The following is a 21,097-nucleotide window of genomic DNA, read 5'->3' as shown; positions in this document are numbered from 1 at the left end:
ATTGTTGGGGAGGAATGCTGACAGGAGAAAAGAAATTTTTCTTGTGTCCATGCAAGTGTGTGTATCCATGTGTAAGTGAAGGAAGAGTGAAGGCTAATTTCTATAGTGGGCATGAATGGGGGGATTGGGAAAAAAACCTAGTTAAAATGTGTTTACTTGCTTAAAAGGCTCAGTCAATTTAAATAATTTCAGTAGAGTGCTCTATTTTTTTTTAGGGAGGGGGAAGAAACTAGTTACTATTATAATTTTCTTTAAATCCCTTGAGATGTTTGGGCATGTTTAAGACTTTTAAAATTCACTGCCGGCTGGAAAAAAAAATTGAATTGAATTTCTTAAAAATACTGGCATAAAGTTACAGACTCACAGAATTACTCACTTCTAATGGACCTTAAAAAATGAGAGAAAGAGAACTGGTTATACGGGTCACATTTCCCTCAGAAAAACCATTTGCGTTTAATACTCAGGAAAGTTTTAAGGAATGTTTTAGAATGGAGCTGGGGAAGGATTTTAACTTTTATCAAGCACTTTTAGAAGAGGTAATGGATCTAAAAAGAGGCACTGTATATTTAAAAACAAGTCTTGCTTTCAGTGAACTTTGTAGTTCAACAAAGAAACGTGATTTCCTTTTTTGTTTTAAAGACCTGTGTGGACACAGCAAAGACTTGCAGTAGCAACATTGTGAACACTGAGAGCCAGGCAGGTAACAATGATGACCACAATTCTAATTACATAGCAAAGCAAATATCCTACTTATCTGAAAAGCTTATCTAATTTTAATCTTTAAGGATTTCATTTCCTTTCTCAAAAGCCCTGGCGTCAAAGAGAAACCATTCTTAAATTTAGTGCTCCATGTTATCATTTGCTAAAGTTCCGTAAAATACAACAGTTGGCCTATTTCAAATCGAATTAAGAATAATTCACGTAGAGATGTATTTTCTGGGCAATTAGACTGTATCGTAGTAGGGCAAATGTCTGATACAATAAAGCTCTGCTTTGCATCTGTTCCTGTGTCTAGACTGCTGCAATTACTGGTCCTTAGAACAGCAGCACCAAGATAATGCTCCACTCACAGGTTTTGGCCATTAACATTCAGCATTCTCTTTCTTTGCCCCTTTATTACATCAATCATTTGATTGTGATAAAATAGATTTAATTTAATGAAGTTATACTGTTCTCAATTTGCATGCATACATTTACATAAATGGTGAGTGCAGGATCAGGTAGATTGTTTTCTAAAACATTAGAGGTAAATACCCTGGCACTCAGTAAGGTATAGAGTATGCTGTTAAACCAAAACAACAACTACAACAACCACAACAATGGAACAGAAAAACTCATCTCCTCCAACACTGTTCCTATCTATCAGCCACTTCTTAGACTATAGCTCTTAACTTTCCAAGAAGGAAATTATCCTGGAAAGGAAATGAGTGGTAGGATGTGGATTGATAAAATTGATGAGACCGACAATACAGTTTTGATTTCACTCATTGGCTTCATCACTCAATTACCCATTCAATAAGTATTGAGTTTTTCCAATACGCAAAACACAGTGCCAGGTGGTTTGGGAGACACAAAGATGAATCCTACACACAACCTGCACTCAAAAATTTTCTATCTAATACAAGAATTTTGGTGTTACATAAATAACTGTACCATTAAGTAAATCAGTTGCCATCATGTGGACTCCGACTCCTGGCGACCCCATGTGTATCAGAGTAGAGCTGTACTCCATAGGGTTTTCAATGACTGAGTTTTTGGAAGTAGATCACCAGGCTTTTCTTCTGTGGTGCCTCTGGGTGGGCTCAAATCTCCAACCTTTTGGTTAGCTAGCACATGCTTTACCCATTTGTACCACCCAGGGACTCCATACCATTAAGCAGGAATATAATAATAATGCTGTCCGAAAGTAGGTGTTTGATTAAGTTATTGGGAAAAAAAAAAAAAGCCTAACCCCACTCACCCCCCCATTCTCAGACTATTACAGTGATAGTTTTCCATCTCTACTCCTCTACTGTTTACATCAGTAGAGTGCTTGTAGGCAAAAGATCATAAGTCAAGTATAACCTGAAGAAATTGTCCTTAGGATTACTCCAAATTATCTCAGGTATTTGAAAACAAACTACACTCCCTGTATCTTTTATTTTCTGAGGTGTCTGGAGAAAGAATATTGGTGTTTGGGAGATTTTATACCAAAGCAAGTACTAGGGAGTTTTATTTTAAGCCTACTGCTAAGAAAATGCAAAACAGTTTGTATAGTGAGGATGCTAACCTCTTGGTACAAATCCTGTCTTTGCTTGTCCAGGAGGTACAAGGACAAGCAAATGATTTCTGTATCTAGGAGAGGGATTTGCTCAATCCACTTCACCCCACTATATATAAAAGTGTATTATTTTAATCCTAAATATGGTAGTGATACTAAGACATTGTTTCAGAAAATTTCTTTGCCTCCACAAATAAATAATAAGCCAAAAGAAAAGCAAGTATTCTTCAGAAGCTCACAGTGTAACAAAAACGGAGGTAAAGTTATTTTAACTTTGCTAATATAAAATTTTAATATAAAATTGCACTTTGGTCCTATGCTTTTTAGGTAATTAAAAAATTTTCCAATTTTGATTTGGCTAGCAGAAATTAAAAATGGAAAGAAAGAGTAATGATTCAAGGTCAATATGATGGCTGTAGCCAGCAAAAAAGTGAAAAATGTCCAAGGTACCCTTGTGTCTCCTGGCTAAAGGCAAAGATTTGAGCTACTTATGATACCAACTACAACAAAAAGTCTTCATGTTCTCCCAAAGTCTGAAGAATAAGTTCAAAGTCATTAGCTAAACGTTTTTTCCAGCCTCATCTCCTCTACCTCTCCTTTCATAGTTTATCCTCCAGTCAACTGTCCTAATCCCCTCTGTAAGAGTTGGCTGTAGGCACTTCTTGTTCCTTCCTCATGCTATTCTCTCCATTTGTTCTTCCTTTTCCCAACTGAGTCTATGGGAATTCCACTCATCCCTCAAGACCCATATCAACTAAACTTTCCTCTGATGCCTCCCAATAGGATTTAATCATTCTGTAGATTATCTTTTGTAGAAGGCAGTTCGTCAGTCTAGAATATCTTTTTAAATGCCCATAATGCAGAGATTTCATTTCCAAAATCTATCCCATAGAAATACACTTCATACAAAGGAATGTGCATGGATGTTCATTGTGGTACTGCTGACACTTGCAAAACATAGAAACAATGGGAATGCTCACCAATAGGGAAACGTGCAAACAAATTATTTTGCAACTATATATTAGAATATTTTCTAAAACTACATAGATTGATGTGTTCTGACAAGAAAAGAATTCCAACATATTAAAACAGCAAAAGTAAAGGGCAAATTATAGAATATTGAGTGTAGTATAATCCCACTGCTTTGAAAGAAAGAAAGAGTGAGAGAGAGAGAGAGAGAGAGAGGGGCTATTTAGGTGTACATAGACATGTTTTTAGACATGCTTGTAAATACATAGAAAGAGTTATGGAAATAGAGACAAGAAACTTGATAATGTGTTCACCACTGGAGACAATAACAGGATAGGGTTGTGGATAGAGAAGCTATTTAATGTTTTTAATATTTTTTAATATTTATAAGTTTGCATTGCCTTTTTAATTAAAAAAAAAAGTACAATTTCCCTGCACTGGACACTCCTAGCATTGTTCACACTCATCTCATCATAGTTCAGGTGTGAATCTCTTCCAAGATTGTAAGGTCCTTGAAAGAAGAATCCAAGTCTTTTTGCATGGTCCATTGTAGTCATCGTAGTTTTCTTCAGAAGGGTATGTGAAGTCGTCTATTGACTGGAAATTAGACCCATAAATATCCCTTTGATTGTGCTTGGAAATTTCTTGGGGGGGTCACTTTGTGTCAAAATCGACTGGATGGCACACAGCAACTACAATCGTTCACATCAAGAACAGAGCCTAAGCAAACTCCAGAGTAAAGAGCAACTTCTACAGGGAACAGCAGGAACAATGGAAAAGGAGGAAGGACAAGCAGCAGCCCAGATTTCCTCTCAGTCCTCATCAGTCTGCAGTTGGACTTTTCCATCCACCTTTCTCAAACCTGGATATATGTATAAGAAATGAATGTATGAGAAAATGAAAAAGAAATAGGAAAATTGTTTTAAAAAGCCAATTTGAGAGACAACAATTACAAAATTGAAAGAATAGGACACATCTAACCAGCTCCCTAAATAACACTTTACTATTCTGCCATTTAGAAACCCTGGTGGCATGGTCGTTAAATGCTACGTCTGCTAACCACAAGGGTTGGCAGTTCAAATCCAACAGGAGCTCGTTGGAAACTATGGGGCAGTTCTACCCTGTGCTATTGGGTCTCTATGAGTCAGAATCGACTCGACGGCAACGGGTTTGGTTTGTTTTTTTTTTTACTCTGTTGTTTGATTTTGCTCTAGATCGTTCTATCCTATTTTGAGTCATTAAGTGGTTAAGAGTACAGGTTTTGCAGTCCATGGAACCTGGCTTCAAATTCAGCTCTGCCGTTGAACTTGGGCATGTTACTTAATTTCTCTGAGCTCCAGCCTCCTGGTCTATAAAATGGGTCAAAATATATGTGCCTAAAGCCATTGTTTTAAGGATCAAATGAAGTAGCATATGCAAACCTGTAAAACCCCTTGCTGTGGAGTTGATTCCGACTCATAGCAACCCTATATAGGATAGAGTAAAACTGCTCCATAAGGTTTCCAGGGCTGTAATCTTTTTTTTTTTTTTTTAATAATTTTTATTGAGCTTTAAGTGAACATTTACAAATCAAGTCAGTCTGTCACATATAAGCTTATATACACCTTCCTCCATACTCCCACCTACTCTCCCCCTAATGAGTCAGCCCTTCCAGTCTCTCCTTTCGTGACAATTTTGCCAGTTTCTAACCCTCTCTACCCTCCTATCTCCCCTCCAGACAGGAGATGCCGACACAGTCCCAAGTGTCCACCTGATACAAGTAGCTCACTCTTCATCAGTATCTCTCTTCAACCAATTGTGCAGTCCCTTCCATGTCTGATGAGTTGTCTTCGGGAATGGTTCCTGTCCTGGGCCAACAGAAGGTTTGGGGGCCATGACTGCCGGGATTCCTCTAGTCTCAGTCAGACCATTAAGTCTGATCTTTTTATGAGAATTTGGGGTCTGCATCCCACTGATCTCCTGCTCCCTCAGGGGTTCTCTGTTGTGCTCCCTGTCAGGGCAGTCATCAGTTGTGGCCGGACACCATCTAGTTCTTCTGGTCTCAGGACGATGTAAGTCTCTGGTTCATGTGGCCCTTTCTGTCTCTTGGGCTCATAGTTATTGTGTGACCTTGGTGTTCTTCATTCTCCTTTGATCCAGGTGGGTTGAGACCAATTGATGCATCTTAGATGGCCGCTTGTTAGCATTTAAGACCCCAGACGCCTCATTTCAAAGTGGGATGCAGAATGTTTTCATAATAGAATTATTTTGCCAATTGACTTAGAAGTCCCCTTGAGCCATAGTGTCCAAGCCCCTGCCCTTGCTTCGCTGACCTTTGAAGCATTCAGTTTATCCCGGAAACTTCTATGCTTTTTGTCCAGTCCAGTTGAGCTGACCTTCCATGTATTGAGTATTGTCCTTCCCTTCACCTAAAGCAGTTCTTATCTACTAACTAATCAGTAAATAACCCTCTCCCACCCTCCCTCCCTCCCCGCCTCGTAACCACAAAAGTATGTGTTCTTCTCAGTTTTTACTATTTCTCAAGATGTTATAATAGTGGTCTTATACAATATTTGTCCTTTTGCCTCTGACTGATTTCGCTCAGCATAATGCCTTCCAGGTTCCTCCATGTTATGAAATGTTTCACAGATTCGTCGCTGTTCTTTACCGATGCGTAGTATTCCATTGTGTGAATATACCACAATTTATTTACCCATTCACCCATTGATGGACACCTTGGTTGCTTCCAGCTTTTTGCTATTATAAACAGAGCTGCAATAAACATGGGTGTGCATATATCTGTTTGCGTGAAGGCTCTTATTTCTCTAGGGTATATTCCGAGGAGTGGGATTTCTGGGTTGTATGGTAGTTCTATTTCTAACTTTTTAAGAAACAGGGCTGTAATCTTTATGAAAGCAAATTGCCATATCTTTCTCCTGAAGAGCAGCTGATTGGTTCAAACCTCCCACCTTTTGGTTAGCAGCTCAGCTTAACCACTGTGCCACCGGGGCTCCTTAGCATATGCAAAGTGCCTGGAAAATGCTTATTATGTGGTTGTTCATAATTGTGGCACCCTCTCTCACCTGATGCTGACCTTCCCACCAGCCTTCTGTCAGCAGATCTTTCTTGCACCCATGGCTCTCCTCTGGCACCCTAATTCCATTATCATTTTTAATGGAGGTACTACCAGAGCCATAACTTGACCAAACCTCTGCAGGACTGCTCCTGTTGCCTTTGTCTTCTGATACTGGCATTCCCATCTCTGTTCCCCATTCAGTTTCTGAACCTCCAACCAGCCCCCAGTCTCCTTCTCTCTATCTCTCTACCTCTTCCAAAGCTCAGACAGCCTTAAAACCTGGTGAAGTTAAACACTATGAGAACAATTCAGAGTGTCCCTTTGGTCTAGAAACACCTCAGACTCAGCGCCCTGGACTCAGGTTGGGGTTTGGGACTCAAGAATACTGTCAGTGGTAATTCTGCACATTCTGGGTGAGAAGACTTTGTCAGTTGCTCACAGAACCACCTTCAAAGCAGTATTTCCATGAGAAATTTCATTTTGAATCTTAAACAACTGATCCAGAAGTGGTCTTTGAGGACAGGAAACATGTATAAATGTGGGGCCACCTGCATAGGAGTTAATACTGACAAAGAGTATTGTAATTTAGTACATTTGACTGTCAGAACTTTATCAGAAACCTCACATGCACCATGAATCTTGCACTAATTCATTCCAAATACTTACTGAGTGCTTGCTGTGTACCAGACCCATTTCAGGCACTGGGGATAGAGGAGGGAATGCAACAGATAAGATGTCTGTCCTCAGGGCCTTCCAGTCCAATGGAGAAGTGAGACAGAAAAGGCCTGAACAAACAGTACTGAGAAGACAATGATCAGGGACCATAATGAAGAGAAAGAGCTACTTAGGGAGAAGGGAGATGTTCAGGGAAAGTGTCCAATGAGGTGACATTTGAGGTAACACCTGTGAAGTGGCAATGCTAGGGGGTTGCAGGGGAGAGTGCCTGTGTGGACAGCACCCCCAGCACTGTCAGAGGAGGTGACACCAAAACAACCCCAGGGTCCACAGAGGAGGCAACAGCAGGCTGGCACCGCTGGGGAAGGGGCTTCCAAGGAGACATGTCACCCACCAGCCAGGGTGTGAGCTGCTGGGCCGCTCCTGCCATTGGGCGGAGAGAAGGGCCTCCTCCTTGGGCAATGGGAGAGTGGAGAAGCTGCAGGAAGCCGCAGGGTGGGTGGGGTCTGGAAGGGCAGGCAGGACAGTGGGGGCACAGCGCTTGGCCCTGCAAGGGGGTGAGATGGAGCCAGACCGCTCCATCCACCAGGGGGGTGGTTTTGCCAGCCGCCCCCACCCACCTTGGGTGGGGCAGGGGGCGAGGGGGTGACATCAACCCTAGTGACACCATTGCACCTGGGTGATGAGAAGACATGGGGACATCTGAGGAAGGGTGTTCTCGGTAGAAGGGCCAGGCCGAAAACAAGCCTGACACATCCAAGGCATATGATACCCAGTTTTGATAAAATCAAACTCTTTAATTAATCACTTGCTAAAAATGTTATTCTACTTCTTTCCTTGCCGACAGAAATTATTTCTGTGACTGGGATCTCCACGGAAAGCAAGGCAGACACAAAACAAGGGAGAGGGTCTCAGTCAGCTTCTTTGTTTTTCTTTCTGAAAAATTATGGTAACTTTTCTGATATTTTAATTCAGGATTTAGTTCAGGACTTCTAGTTAGGCTACCATCTCTGATAATAATGATAAAGCTAAAATATTTAAATGTGTTTTCTATGTCACTTAAATCACTTAGTCCATATCTTATGCCTCAACCAAGGATTTACAAATGTCAATAAGTAAATTTTAAAAAGGCAAATGCAGATACAATAATTCTGATTAAGAAAGTCCTCCCTTAAAAAAGGTCATTATCAGTTGAAAACAGCAAACCTTGGACTTTAACACTATGTAAACACGTGAGGAGAGGCAGTGTAGCTTGGTGATACCTCTACTTTATGTTGCTGTAGTACTTCACTACTCTTCAAGGGCCTTCACAATCTCGGCTTCTGCGATAGAAAGATTCAAGTACTTGAAGCCGGCAGGCCTGGATCTGCCCCTGTGTCTGGCACTAACTTTGTCTAACCTTTGACACAGTCCTTTTCTTCTCAGTCCTTCATCTGTAAAACAAGACAATACAATATCTTTCATTCAACTTTGTAGCGTCTTCAGGATAGTTTTCAGGCCTTTTCTTTTTCAGAACCGAAATAATTTTTTTCTGGTAAAATCTGACCTAGAACTCCAATAGATAAAAACAGATAAAACTGGAGCCCCCCTAGCAGCAAGTGGGCAGGTCTCCTCCATGCAGGTTCCCCTTCCTTCCCCTGGGCATCCATAGCACAAGTCTCTAGAGCCCAGACCAGGGTTTGCAAACTGCAGCTTGTGATCCATTGGTGAGTTAGGAAATCCTTGAGTAGGCCACAACCAGTGTTTCTTGATGAAATCAAACAAGTAGAAAATATGACAGTACTCCACACATGTTATTTCATGAAAAAAAAGTTATTTTCACTCAAATATTTGGTAAACAAATATTTAATGCAGATGTGATAGGATCTACCCAGGACACTAGAATCAGGTGAAAAATCAGACATGTCTTTATGGAATTCATATTCTAATATGATATTCATATATATGAATATATAAACTATATGCAAATAGAAGTATATGTCTGTATTTACATATTTTATATATATGAATATTGTACTAGAATATGAGAGAGAGAGAGAAAAAGAGTGAAATAAATTTGAAAGCCATTGGTATAGATGATCTCTTAAGTATATTCTTAAGTTTGTGATCCAAAGCAGAGCTATTTTAACATTACTTTAAAATTTCATAGCTCTAGAATAGATTCAAAGCCTTGGTGGTTCAATGGTAGACTTCCTGCCTCCCACGGAGATTTAGGTTTGATTCTGGCCAACAAGCTTCATGTGCGGCCACCACCCATCTGCCCGTGGAGGCTTTGCGCTGCTATGATGCTGAACAGGTTTCAGCAGCTTCTAGAGTAAGACTAGTTTGTCCAAGGTTAAGAAAGCCCTGGCAATCTACTTCCAAAAATCAACCAGTGAAAGCTCTATGGCTCACAACAGAGCATTGTCAGATCTGTAACTGTCTGGATGACACAAGACCAGGCATCATTTCCTTCAGTTGTGTATGTGGTCTCCATGAGTCGGGGCAACTCCAGAGCAGCTAACAACAATATATTCATGTGTCTGTGAGCTTGTCACTTACGACTCACTCAACGGCATTTAAAAATATCTAACTATGTTACCAAAAGGCCAAAGTCAATGGGCTAAATCCCTATTTGGGAATGGAAAACTACACCACCGCTGCCTGGGTCAAAACACTGACACCACAGGAAGAGGAAGGGTTATCTGCAGCTGAAATAGAAGGCCATCTGTAAATCAACTGTCCTCAGTGCTATGCAAATCCACACAAAGAAAGACATTTCCTCTTCTCTGGTCTTTGCCCTTTTCCAGTCCTTAGCTCAAGGTCAACTTTTCTCCTCTGAAACTTCATCAGGCCCCACAGCTTGAGGTAATTGTCTCTTCAAGAATTAGCTCTTTGTTACAACTTTGTGGAAACCCTGGTGGTGTAGTGGTTACGTGCTATGGCTGCTAACCAAAAGGCTGGCAGTTCGAAACCGCCAAGTGCTCCTTGGAAACTCTATGGGGCAGTTCTACTCTGTCCTATAGGGTGGCTATGAGTCGGCAGTAGGTTTGGTACGACTTTTGCTATAGCGAGGTTTGTCAGCTTCATCTTATATGCAAGTCACCCAGGGATCTTGTTAAGATGTAGACTCTGAATCAGGAGGTCTAGGATGGGGCCTGAGATAATGTATTTCTAACAATCTCCTAGGTGAGCACCCTGTGAGTAGCAAGGTAGTAGAATACTACACAACACACACGCATACATACACACATGTTTATCAGTGGTTTATCAATATGTCGAGGACAGGAACTGTGGCTTACTCATTTCTAGCTCACTGGTGATGGGGAGCTATGCAGTTTGTGGATTAAATTCTGGAAAAGGAAGTGACTGATGGCAAAGGCTTTTTATATTCCAACCATTAAACTGGATCATTGTGAAACAACAGAGTAAATGCTAATAATTTATATCTTAAATATCATTTCTACCATATTTTACTTGAAACCTTAATCTGACAGGATTAGTTCACAGTCTCTAAGAGAACCATGGAAGTGTGGTTTAAATAGGTGCCTAACACCCAGTGGAACGTGGAGATGCTACACTATAAGTAACTAATGCAGACACATACCACTGTCAGAAAGATTCATCTATAAAATACAAACTTAAAAAATGAAAACCTTGGGGAATTTACTTCCATCACATAGTTTTATTTACTTGACAAAAAATTTAATACTTAAATCAGAGGCTGCAAAAAGTAGGTGCAGTCCAGCCCATAGGTATGTTTTTGTGTGTGCATTTTAAAATTCGTTGTCAACAATTTAAAAAGTGGGTCATTTCACATAAAAATTAAGTCTAATTTCTGGCTTCAGAAGATCTCAGATCACTCAGTCCTCAATCCCTCACAGAATTAAGAGAACCTACTTTTAGATAAGACATGCATTACCCTTCGATGCTGCCTCCCTATGCTCCTAGGGCTTTGAAATTTCTGCATGACATAGTAAGGCCTCTTAGTGTATTTATGATATGATTTGACTTTTATGAATTTATCAGACTCATAACTTTCTCAGAATATATTCACTGCTTAAAATTATATTCAGATACGGGTATTCCCTAGGTTATGAATGAGACCTGCTCCTGTGTCTTTAAGTTTTTCAGTCAAATTTGTAGGTAAGTTGGAACAGGTGCATATGGTTCTTATTTAGCCTTACTTTAGTTCAAGAAAGGAGCCCTGCTTGCTCAGTGGTTAAGTGCTCGGCTGCTAACTGAAAGGTTGGCAGTTCAATCCCACCAGCTGCTTCTGTGGGAGAAAGATGAGGCAGTCTGCTTTCACAAAGATTCACAGCCTCAGAAACCCTATGGGACAGTTCAACTCTGTCTTATAGGGTCAGTATGAATCAGAATAGACTCTAAGGCAGAGGATTTGGTCTTTTGGGGTTTTGTACACGCAGCAAGTGAAGTTGATTGTGATGAAGAATTTCTGGTGAGTAGGGTTTTTTTTTTTTTTTTAGGGGTTGGTTTCATAGTTTCAAAGTGAGAGCAAATTTATGTAACATTAAAGGGTATGTACAAATTGTCTGGAAGTTGAATGTTCATAACCCGGGGGACTGCCTTACATAGTTTACTTGGTCATTTTTGTCTCATATGCATGAGACAGATGGACAATGAATAAAGAAGACTGAAGAAGAATTGATGCATTTCAATTATAGTGTTGGCAAAGAATAGTGAATGTACCATGGACTGCCAGAAGAATGAACAAATCTGTCTTGGAAAAAGTACAGCCAGAATGCTCCTTAGAAGTAAGGGTGGCGAGACTTCATCTCATGTACTTTGGACATGTTATCCGGAGGTACCAGTCCCTGGAGAAGGACATCATACTTGGTAAAGTAGACGGTCAGCAAAAAAGAGCAAGACCTTTAACAAGATGGATTGACACAGTGGCTGCAACAATGGGTTCAAACATAACAATGATTGTGAGGATGGTGCAGGATGAGATAGTGTTCCATTCTGTTGTAAGGGTTGCTGTGAGTCGGAACTGACCCGATGGCACCTAACAAGAACACAGCAGCCTATTTTCTCATATCAGCAGATGTCTTCTAATTGTCAGATTAGTAGTTTTCTCCATTTTTGACTTTTCTCAATTGGTCAGTCTCTTCTTTCTCTCCTCAAAAATATTCGAAGATGTTCTAGTACGGATGCATTTCTATCGATTGAATAAAACAGTTAGTAGATGCAGATAACTGCAAACTCATTTAGAAAATTAGTGGTAAAAGTTATATTGTTCAATACTAGAAAGATTACAAGGCTTCATTGTGTTTCTCCAACATAAGTGGTTTGACTGTAGGCACTAGATCTCATTGATTTAAAATATATTTGTGTAAGAATCATCTCCACCACCCCTGAGACTATGGCCCTAAGACACCCTTCTGAACTGGAACTGAAGCCACTCCCAGAGATCACCCTTCAACCAAACCATAGACAGCACCATAAAATAAACAATAACACCTGAGAGTAACGTGTTCCTTAGGACAATCAATTATATGAGACCAAAAGGGCAACGTTTGCCCAAAAACAAAGATAAGAAGGCAGGAAGGGGTAGCAGTTTAGGATGAAAGGAAATGGGGAAACTAGGGCAGAAATGGGAGACATGCTAGCATGTTGTGGGGAATGAAACCAATGTCACGTACAAACTATCGAATGAGAAACGAATTTGCTCTGTAAACTTTCACCTAATGCATGATAAAAATTTTTTTTTAAAAATCACCTCCACCAGTAACTAGGCCACACTCGTATTATGTGGATTTAAAAAAGTAACAAGCTAATGCCACCCCGACATGTACTACATTATGCTGGAGACAGCTAAATTTAACATTATACTTGTAGTACTCTCATCCTGCGATGCTTTTCCCTTAGATACTCACATAGTTTACTTCCTCACTTCTTTCAGTCTTCACTTAAATGTCTTTTCCTCAGAAAGACTCTCCTGGAACACCATAAAACAGCAACCCATCACTACCTATCAACCTACCCTGCTTATTTTTCTCACTAACATTTATTGCTGCCTGATATTTATTCACTTATGTCCGTTTCCACTTCCATGCCCTTTTCTAGAATGAAGTCTTTATGTGGAAGGAAACTTCTTAATCCCAGTGCCTTGAAAAGAGCCTGGAACACAGTAGGAAATATTTGATGAATGAATGATTCTATATCTCTCTCAATAACTGTAATTCAATTATCTCTTATTCCCACATTTGACATTCAAAAAAGAATTTATAATTATCCTCAATAATTAAAGACAAATACCCATTACACTTCCCCACACGAGTTCAGGAATCTCTGAAGAAGGAAACACTAATTACTTACAAAGTGGATATGTTCTCCTTTTTCCTGTTTATTGCCTGTTTTTAGGACTCAGTGCTTTTCATCACATTTGGATTACTATTCTCTGAGCAACTTTTTTTCAAATATGATTTTATATGAGTTCAGTTAGGAAAACAAAGTGTCATTCTAACTGCCTCTTTGCATCCATTAGCACAGGAGAAGCTTATTGACTCCCAACCATAGCCCATCAGACATAGACCCCACCCTTCATCAATCTAAAGATGGCTGGCTTCCACCTCATAGGAACATTATTCAAGGGAAGCCAGTGGTGGAAAAGGATAGCGAGAGAATTCAGTTCTTTTTCTGAAACACTTTAACTTGTATCTGTTTGTGTTGCGAACATATGTAGCCCCACCAAGCAGAAACATCAAGGATTCAGTGGCTAACTTTTTCAGAAAATGTTGACTCAGTGACTACATTTTGAGAAATCAAGAGCCTGTTTCTGAAGAGCACATCAAGGAGCAGATTTGAAAGCAGGTTCAGTGAAATGTCTAACCTCTTTACGCTCCCTTTGAGCCCTTTCAGGGCAACCTAGCTTATCAGTGAGCTGAGCTGCCAGGGATATAAATGCCGGAGGGTAAAATAGACAACTCATTGTCATTCTAAAGTGGCAACAGTGCACAAGTGACGCTCAACTTATTCTGTCATTATTAACTTGCGAAAATAACTTATTTCTTTCTCAAAGATAATTCTATGTGACACATTATAACTAGGCAGGCTCTGAAGTTCTTTAGAAAAAGAATATTCTGAGACTACCCAGTGTACCAAAAACCCAAAACCCACTGTCATCAAGTCGATTCTTACTCATAGCAACCCCATAGGACTTCCAAGGCTGTAAATCTCTATGGAAGCAGACTGCTACATCTTTCTCCTGCAGAGTGGCTCATGATTTCCAAACCACCAACCATTGGGTTGGCAGTTGAGCACTTTAATCACTGTGCCACCAGGGCTCCTTATTCAGTGTACAGAGTTCTTAAACAGCTTAGTAAACCTGTAGATTACTAAGCATATTGCTTAGTAATTTAGCATTTTGCTATGATATACAATTCATTTAGGACCAGACACATAAAAGAAGTCAGAATTTTGCTGCAGTGACTGAACAAAGTCCCAGAAACGGTTTTCTACACAAAGAACAGATAAATGTATAGTTAAATAAAGTAAATATTTTCAAACCTTCTTTAGAAAAGAGAGAAGGGATAGGTCAATCAAGTAACACAGGTTTGTACTATATGTTGTAAACTGCCACCAAGAATTTGAGTGAAAAGAATGTTCACATCATATTTGATGTCAAATCCCTTGACACTGTGAGCACATAGACCCAATGGTCCGCTGGTGCCCCACCCTTGGATACTCCAAAGTCCCATTCTGGTACCATCATACAGCAGATAACCTCATTTCAAAGTATTGCCAAGTTAGGGTTTCTAAGAACACTTCTTCTTTTTCCTCTCCAATATCTTCTTTTGAAATTTCCTTAATTTTGTGAATATGTCTGCAAAAAGGAAACTATACATTTTTTTAACCTTTATGAAATCATTGGAGTTACTCATGATGAAAATGGAATATCGCCTTGCTAATTATTTCTCCTTGATGGTTATATCCAGGAACGATATGGCATACATTATTACCTAAATGTTCATCTGACATCAAAATACTTTGGGTCTACATTTGCATAATTTCTGTCCAGTTGCATGTATTTAATAGATGAGACCTTTTAAATTATGCATGCATGTACACATCAGGTACCCTATAGAGATTTAAAACATTTTTTTTTTAAAGTAAGCTTGGCTATCAGTTTTCAAAGGAAAGATTTAAAAACCTTTTGCTTCAGATAAGAGTGAAAACCTTTGGAAGACTGGTATCTTTTAGAAACCATGAAGTCTAAGAAAGAAAAAAAAAATACAACTATTAAAATGCACATACACTGTTGGCTGGCACTGTTGTGACAGCCAGCAGTATCAGCGTCAGTCAATTATCTTCACAAATGCCTCTTGTGCTAATGAGCACTCACAAAAATCAGCAGACTTTTCTGGCAAGGAGAAAAGATCAGTTTCATTGCTTGCAGAACTAATTCAGGGTACAAAAGTGAAGGCTCCGCCATCGCTGCCTCTTTTACTGCTCCTTTTGTAAAGCCTTTTGATGTGCACTGAAGAGCTGGGCCTGTGTTTGGGCCTCTTCATCTCCAGTTCATTGCCTGCCATTAACATACATATCCATATGAAAAGTTCGGTAAGTCACTAACAGCTGTCCAGAAAGGAGTTTGAGAGGGAAGGGAGAAAAAAAAAAAGGACCTATTCCTTCTCAAAATGCTGACAATACTATTTAGTCCCTTTTTGGCAATGATATACCTAACTTTTTAAAGCCGCCTTTCACTCAAAAACGGACTAGGCATAATACAACATTCAAACACAGGGTGATTTTCATTTTGACACAGTCATTTGCTGTATTCTGGAAGAAAAAAAAGTCTGTAGCTACCAGATGCAAGGGAAATCCATCATTCATGATACATATGTATATGGCGGACACACACACATGCTCTCTCTATATTGTTTTTGCAGGACGCTAAATAACCTCACATCTTCCATTTAACCCAGAGGAAAACCCCCTGTAGCAGATGCTCTTGAGTGGTTTTATGCTCACTGCCTTCTTCACTTTGTGAGACTGACAGTTATCTATGGTCGATTTGTTATCAATGGATACTATGATAGTGAAAGAAAAGACTATCAGAATTGCACCATAAAACGAAAAATAAAAGAGAGAAATTTAATAATTTCCCTTTAAATGAGTTGCTGAAAATTTCTTCCAGGAAAAAAAAATGACAAATCATAGAAATTGGTAGGTCACGATTTTGAACATGAGTGATTCGTTTTACATAAAATCAAGTTTGAAAAGGCCGTTTAAAGTAGCTAAAGAATTTTGTCTTGGTAGCCTTTACTAAAGAAATTCTTTACTGAAGAAAGGGGTAAGTTCACCTAGGACTTAATGCTAGCTTTCCTTTAAGAAGAAGTTCTGAGAGCCAGAATGGGGAGAAATAGACTTTAAATTAATTTAGAAAGGGCCCATCCCAATCATTTGGTCTGTGGCTTAGTTTTGTCAGATTCGGAAAGAAAGCATTTGATAGATAAATGCTTTTCCTTGCAAGCCCTGGAGTTCATGACCCTGAGGCCATCTTGAGGCACACAGTACACCCAACATTTGCTAGGTCTGAGCTAGGTAAATCTGTGTCAATTATCGAGGTTTGACATACTTTAAAAGGAAGACTTTTTTTTTCTCTTTTCTTTCTTCTTTTCCCTCTTTCTTTCTTTTCTTCTTCCTTAAATCAGAATCTAAATGCCAGGACAGACTACTAGCTCCCAATTCTGTAAAGATTTTATTCCTGTACGGATCCTCCCACCATGCAAAAAAAGCTTGTGCTGTATAAAAACCAAGACTTTAATCCCACTTGTTGCTCCCCCCGCCTTTTTTTTTCTTTCAGTTTCTAGTCTCTTTTCTGCAGTATCTCTCCCAGATCAGTCACAAAAAATCTTTAACTTCGCCTATTTTGATCTGAAAATTAAATCTTATTTATTATGCATCCTGTTTGTTGTCCTTGAAGAACCCCAGCATTCATTTAAAGGGGTCCAGAATGACTTCTTAAACACATTTCTCTCTTTGCTGCAATTAAACAAAGTGGAGCTGTGATTAGTCCTCCACAGGGGGGAAAGAAAAAGACACCCTTGAATCAAAATGGGGGGACCTGGCTGGGCATTATTGCCTCACAATGCAGGAGTTTATTGCTGAAACCTGCTTATCCCCTAGCTCGGCACTCCATGGGAACTTCAGTCAGGTGGAAAGTTATTCTCTTCTCTGCCCAAGCAGCTTGAAGTATCCTAAGACCCGCTAAAGCCCCTAAAGCTCTTCCTAGTAACTGAGACATTTAGGATAATCTTTAGGGGAGTTTTGCGAGAGCTTCTGCTTTTTGTCATACTTAGAAGGGGAGTTAATGATGAGCTTTCACTGGCTTGTCTCTCTCTCTCTTTTTTAAATCTAAGCCAAAAAGCGCCTGTTTAAGTACCACCTCCCTCCAGCCCTTGGGAAACCACTCAAGAGGGCTTTGCTTGGCTCTGTGTTCATGACACATAATGAAAACAATTTTACGCTGTGGAGGGAAGTATTGGGCAATTACTGATGTAACAGCCACCTGCAGTAGCGAGCCCTGGCTGCAGCACTGCGCGCTTCATGAATATTTTATGGTGTGATGTTATTTTGAATGGCTGGGGCAGGTGAAGGGGGCCGAGGGTGTAATAAGTAACTCTGCTGGAGGCTGTGTAGCTGCTCTGTTTCCCCCGCAGAGCCCACAGTGTAACACCAAGAAGCATCCTGACCCCGCCTGGATCGACGCGAGAGCAGCTGAGGCTGAGGCAAGATGATGTGACAAGTCATGGTGGGCACCCTTTACAAACCCTTGTCTGCCGATTTTACACATGATGTCCAGCTTGAAAAGCCCCAGTATCAATCTTGTCTGATTTAATTTGATAAATTAAGTGTGGATAAGGATTAAATGAGAATTTTGTAATGGAGAAAACTTGTCCTTACTCTTTAATCCAGTTAAGATAGTATGGGAGAAGCCCTGTAAAATATAAAGCAATGGCTAGAGAAAGCAAAGAAAAGAAAGAATTGCTTTTTACTTTTGTGACATTACATCCATGTAGAAGTCGAATGAAAATGCTACTCTGACTTGCTGGTGTTTGCATGTGAAGTACATACAACCCTGTATACACGGATCTACCACCCAGTGTACATACTTTATGTAGGAGCTAGAAATACAGGAAAGAAATAGAGGTTGCAACATGTTTAACATAATACAATACAGCCATGGAGAACTGTTCATGGATAGGTGGAATATTTTGAGTATCATTTCCTTTTTCAAATGTTATTTTCCTAACAGGAAACGTCAAGAATTTAAACTGAGTATAGCATAAAGAATACATCTCTATCATTTCAGACTTTGTGGTTCTTTCTACTGGCGTATTTAAGATTTCAGGCACAAAAATCATATTGTATACGACCAAAGTACAAATAATATAAAAATTATTTTACGTGACAGGTACCTTCCTATAGAATGAAACAGCATGAACAGACTCTAGTTATCTAGACAGTTGATGCCAATTCAAAACAATGCCATGTGAGACTCTACTAAACATTCTTTTTTAAATGTGCTGTGTTTTTAAAACGATAGAGAAAAGGCTGGAAAGGTTGTACGTTAGGCTTCACACTGAATAGTTTTTTGGTAGAGAATGTGCTTAGAAAAAGACACAAAAAATTTACAGAATCCTTGGACACGAAACAGCCCAGAGAATAGAAATCCCGAACAGAGGCCCAGGAGGAAGAGGGAGCAGACTCCACAGTCTTAGAAGAATGTGGGGCAACAGAGGAATTGCCAGGGCAACGATATGAGGGTTATAAAAGATACTCTTTAATTTTGATAAGCGGTAATTTTATAGGTATGGTCATAACATTTCAGAACATTAATTTAGAGCTTGTACCAGAATGAAATAATGTGGTGATATGTTTAATTTTCCAGTTTAACATTCACCTCATAGTAGAATGTTGAAATACCACTGTTTCAAATGGTTGACAATACCATTTGCACTTCAGAAATTACTAAATCAGAATGAAAAAGACGATAAGTGTTTATAGAAGCTGGGCATGAACCACTTAATCAAATGGTAGTACATTACCTAAATTCTCATCCTATTATTCAGTATTGGCATCACTAGCCAGTGTGTCCATTGGAAGAATTGTCTCAGCTTGCTTGAATATGCCATCTATTGTCTATATAAAAGGTATAGTGACAGTCCTTTTTAAATATTGGTACTTTTCATTAACAAAGAGGAAATGATGACATCAGATGATCTTGATAAATAATGTCACTGTGTGACACCTCTCTTCTTAAACAGGTTGAATTCAAGAGAAATACAATAAAATATTAATCAGTGTTACCAAGAATCCAATGCCGTCGAGTCGATTCCGACTCATAGAGTACAGTAATATTAATAGAAATTAACACATATTCAAGAAACCCCAAAATATTTAATTTTATCTCGCTATATATATTTTTTCTGCTTCATAAAGTATGTTAAAGGTGCCCTGATTCAACAATTTTATAAAGATTAAATTATAAACATGCAGTAAATTTCAGATTCTTATAATTAGATTTTTAGCTTAAAAGATGTTAAACTCTGTATGTAAACGACATTATTTAAAAGCCTGTCTTCTAAAGAAAATTGCTGTTTGACAATTCTATAGAATGTTCAAGAAAGGTAATTATACTGCTCTGGTTGTTAAAGACGCAGGTGTTGAATATAGTCACTGCTTCAGCTTTTGCAGAAAACCCCAAAGAGAAAGAGAAAGGACTCCAATGACATGAGTCCATTGCCAAATCTTTACCTTCAGAATATGGGTTCACATTGTCTCCCGCTCCTCAGGCAGGTAATACAGTACACCCACTCCTCACTTATTGGCATGGTTAGGTTCCAAAGACCAGGTCGTTATGCAAAAATTGGCGTTTGTCGAAAATGGAGGATTTTTTTTTTTTTCTGTTTTCAGACCACCCATTTGTTCTTTTTTTTTTTTTTTTTTTTAGAAAGTATGGTCATAGAAATAATAACAGCAAAGATTTACTGATGTGCTCATCACTGCGACAAGTCCAGTTATGGATTATTCCTCTGTGGAGAAGGAGGGTTGGAGGAGATAAAACTGGAAAAAGTTGGGCTGTGTGACTGGAAGGTCCACAACTTAACCAGTTGGGCTCACTTTGGGATGCCATTAAACTCACATGCATTTCTTCCAAACACTCTCTCCAATGCCTCTTTCTTTCCTCTCTTCCCACTCCACAGCGATTCTGAGCTGCAGGGCCTCAGGCCACATAGAATCTGGGAAGCCAGAAGAGGTGCCTACTGGCTCAGTTCTGCCTGCGCATCCACCCAAAGGCTGTGGTCACGGGGGAGGCTGGCCCCACATAACAGCTGGACATAGTGCCACTGCTGGCAGGAGGGAGCAAAGGGTGCAGGGCAGAGGGGCCCAGCTTCCTGGAGGCTGCCCCGAGACCCTCCTCGAGGGAGGGTACACTCCAAAGCCGTTGCCGCCATGCCCGCTACCTCACCTCATTAATGCAAAAAATAGATAGTAGATTTTTTTAGTATTGTCATAAATATGAAATTTTGGATAATGAGATAGTCAGTAAGTGAGGAGTAGCTGTAATGACCAGAAGAAAAATTCTCAGCCAAACCATCGATGCTGATAAACTGAAAGAAAGATCTCTTTGTAAAACCCATATGGACACTGCTATTTTCAAATCAGATATTGAAACAAAATAGCAACAAAAATGGAGGACCACTTGAAAAGAATAAAAAACCGTATAGTAAAATAGAGATGAATAAATGAATGACCACAGAAAACAACTGCCTTGACTGACCCAGTTTTACAGAAATGCTTAGGGTTTTTTTTTAAATCTATTTATTTGCTCAAGCACAGGTAACACTTGCAATGTTAACTAAATTATTTAATTCCATTTTAATTTCTTATAATATTAAGAAATGTTGGGCCTAGGGAAGCCCTAAACGTTTTTATTTGATCGATGAGTAAATCAATGTTCATGGATAATCAATGGAGTTTAGGGCACCAAATATGCATGTGTGTGTGTGCTTGTACATGTGTGCACACACAGATGCACACACACACATTCTGAGTGGCAGTGTTATTGGAATGGATGTTGGGATATTGAACCCTTAGCTCAACAGAAACCACAAGACCAAGCTTATTGT

This window comes from Loxodonta africana, chromosome 8 (assembly GCF_030014295.1).
Source record: "Loxodonta africana isolate mLoxAfr1 chromosome 8, mLoxAfr1.hap2, whole genome shotgun sequence".
NCBI classification, from domain to species: Eukaryota; Metazoa; Chordata; class Mammalia; order Proboscidea; family Elephantidae; genus Loxodonta; species Loxodonta africana.
The sequence above is the reverse complement of the archived record's forward strand: the minus strand, read 5'-3'. Positions refer to the sequence as shown.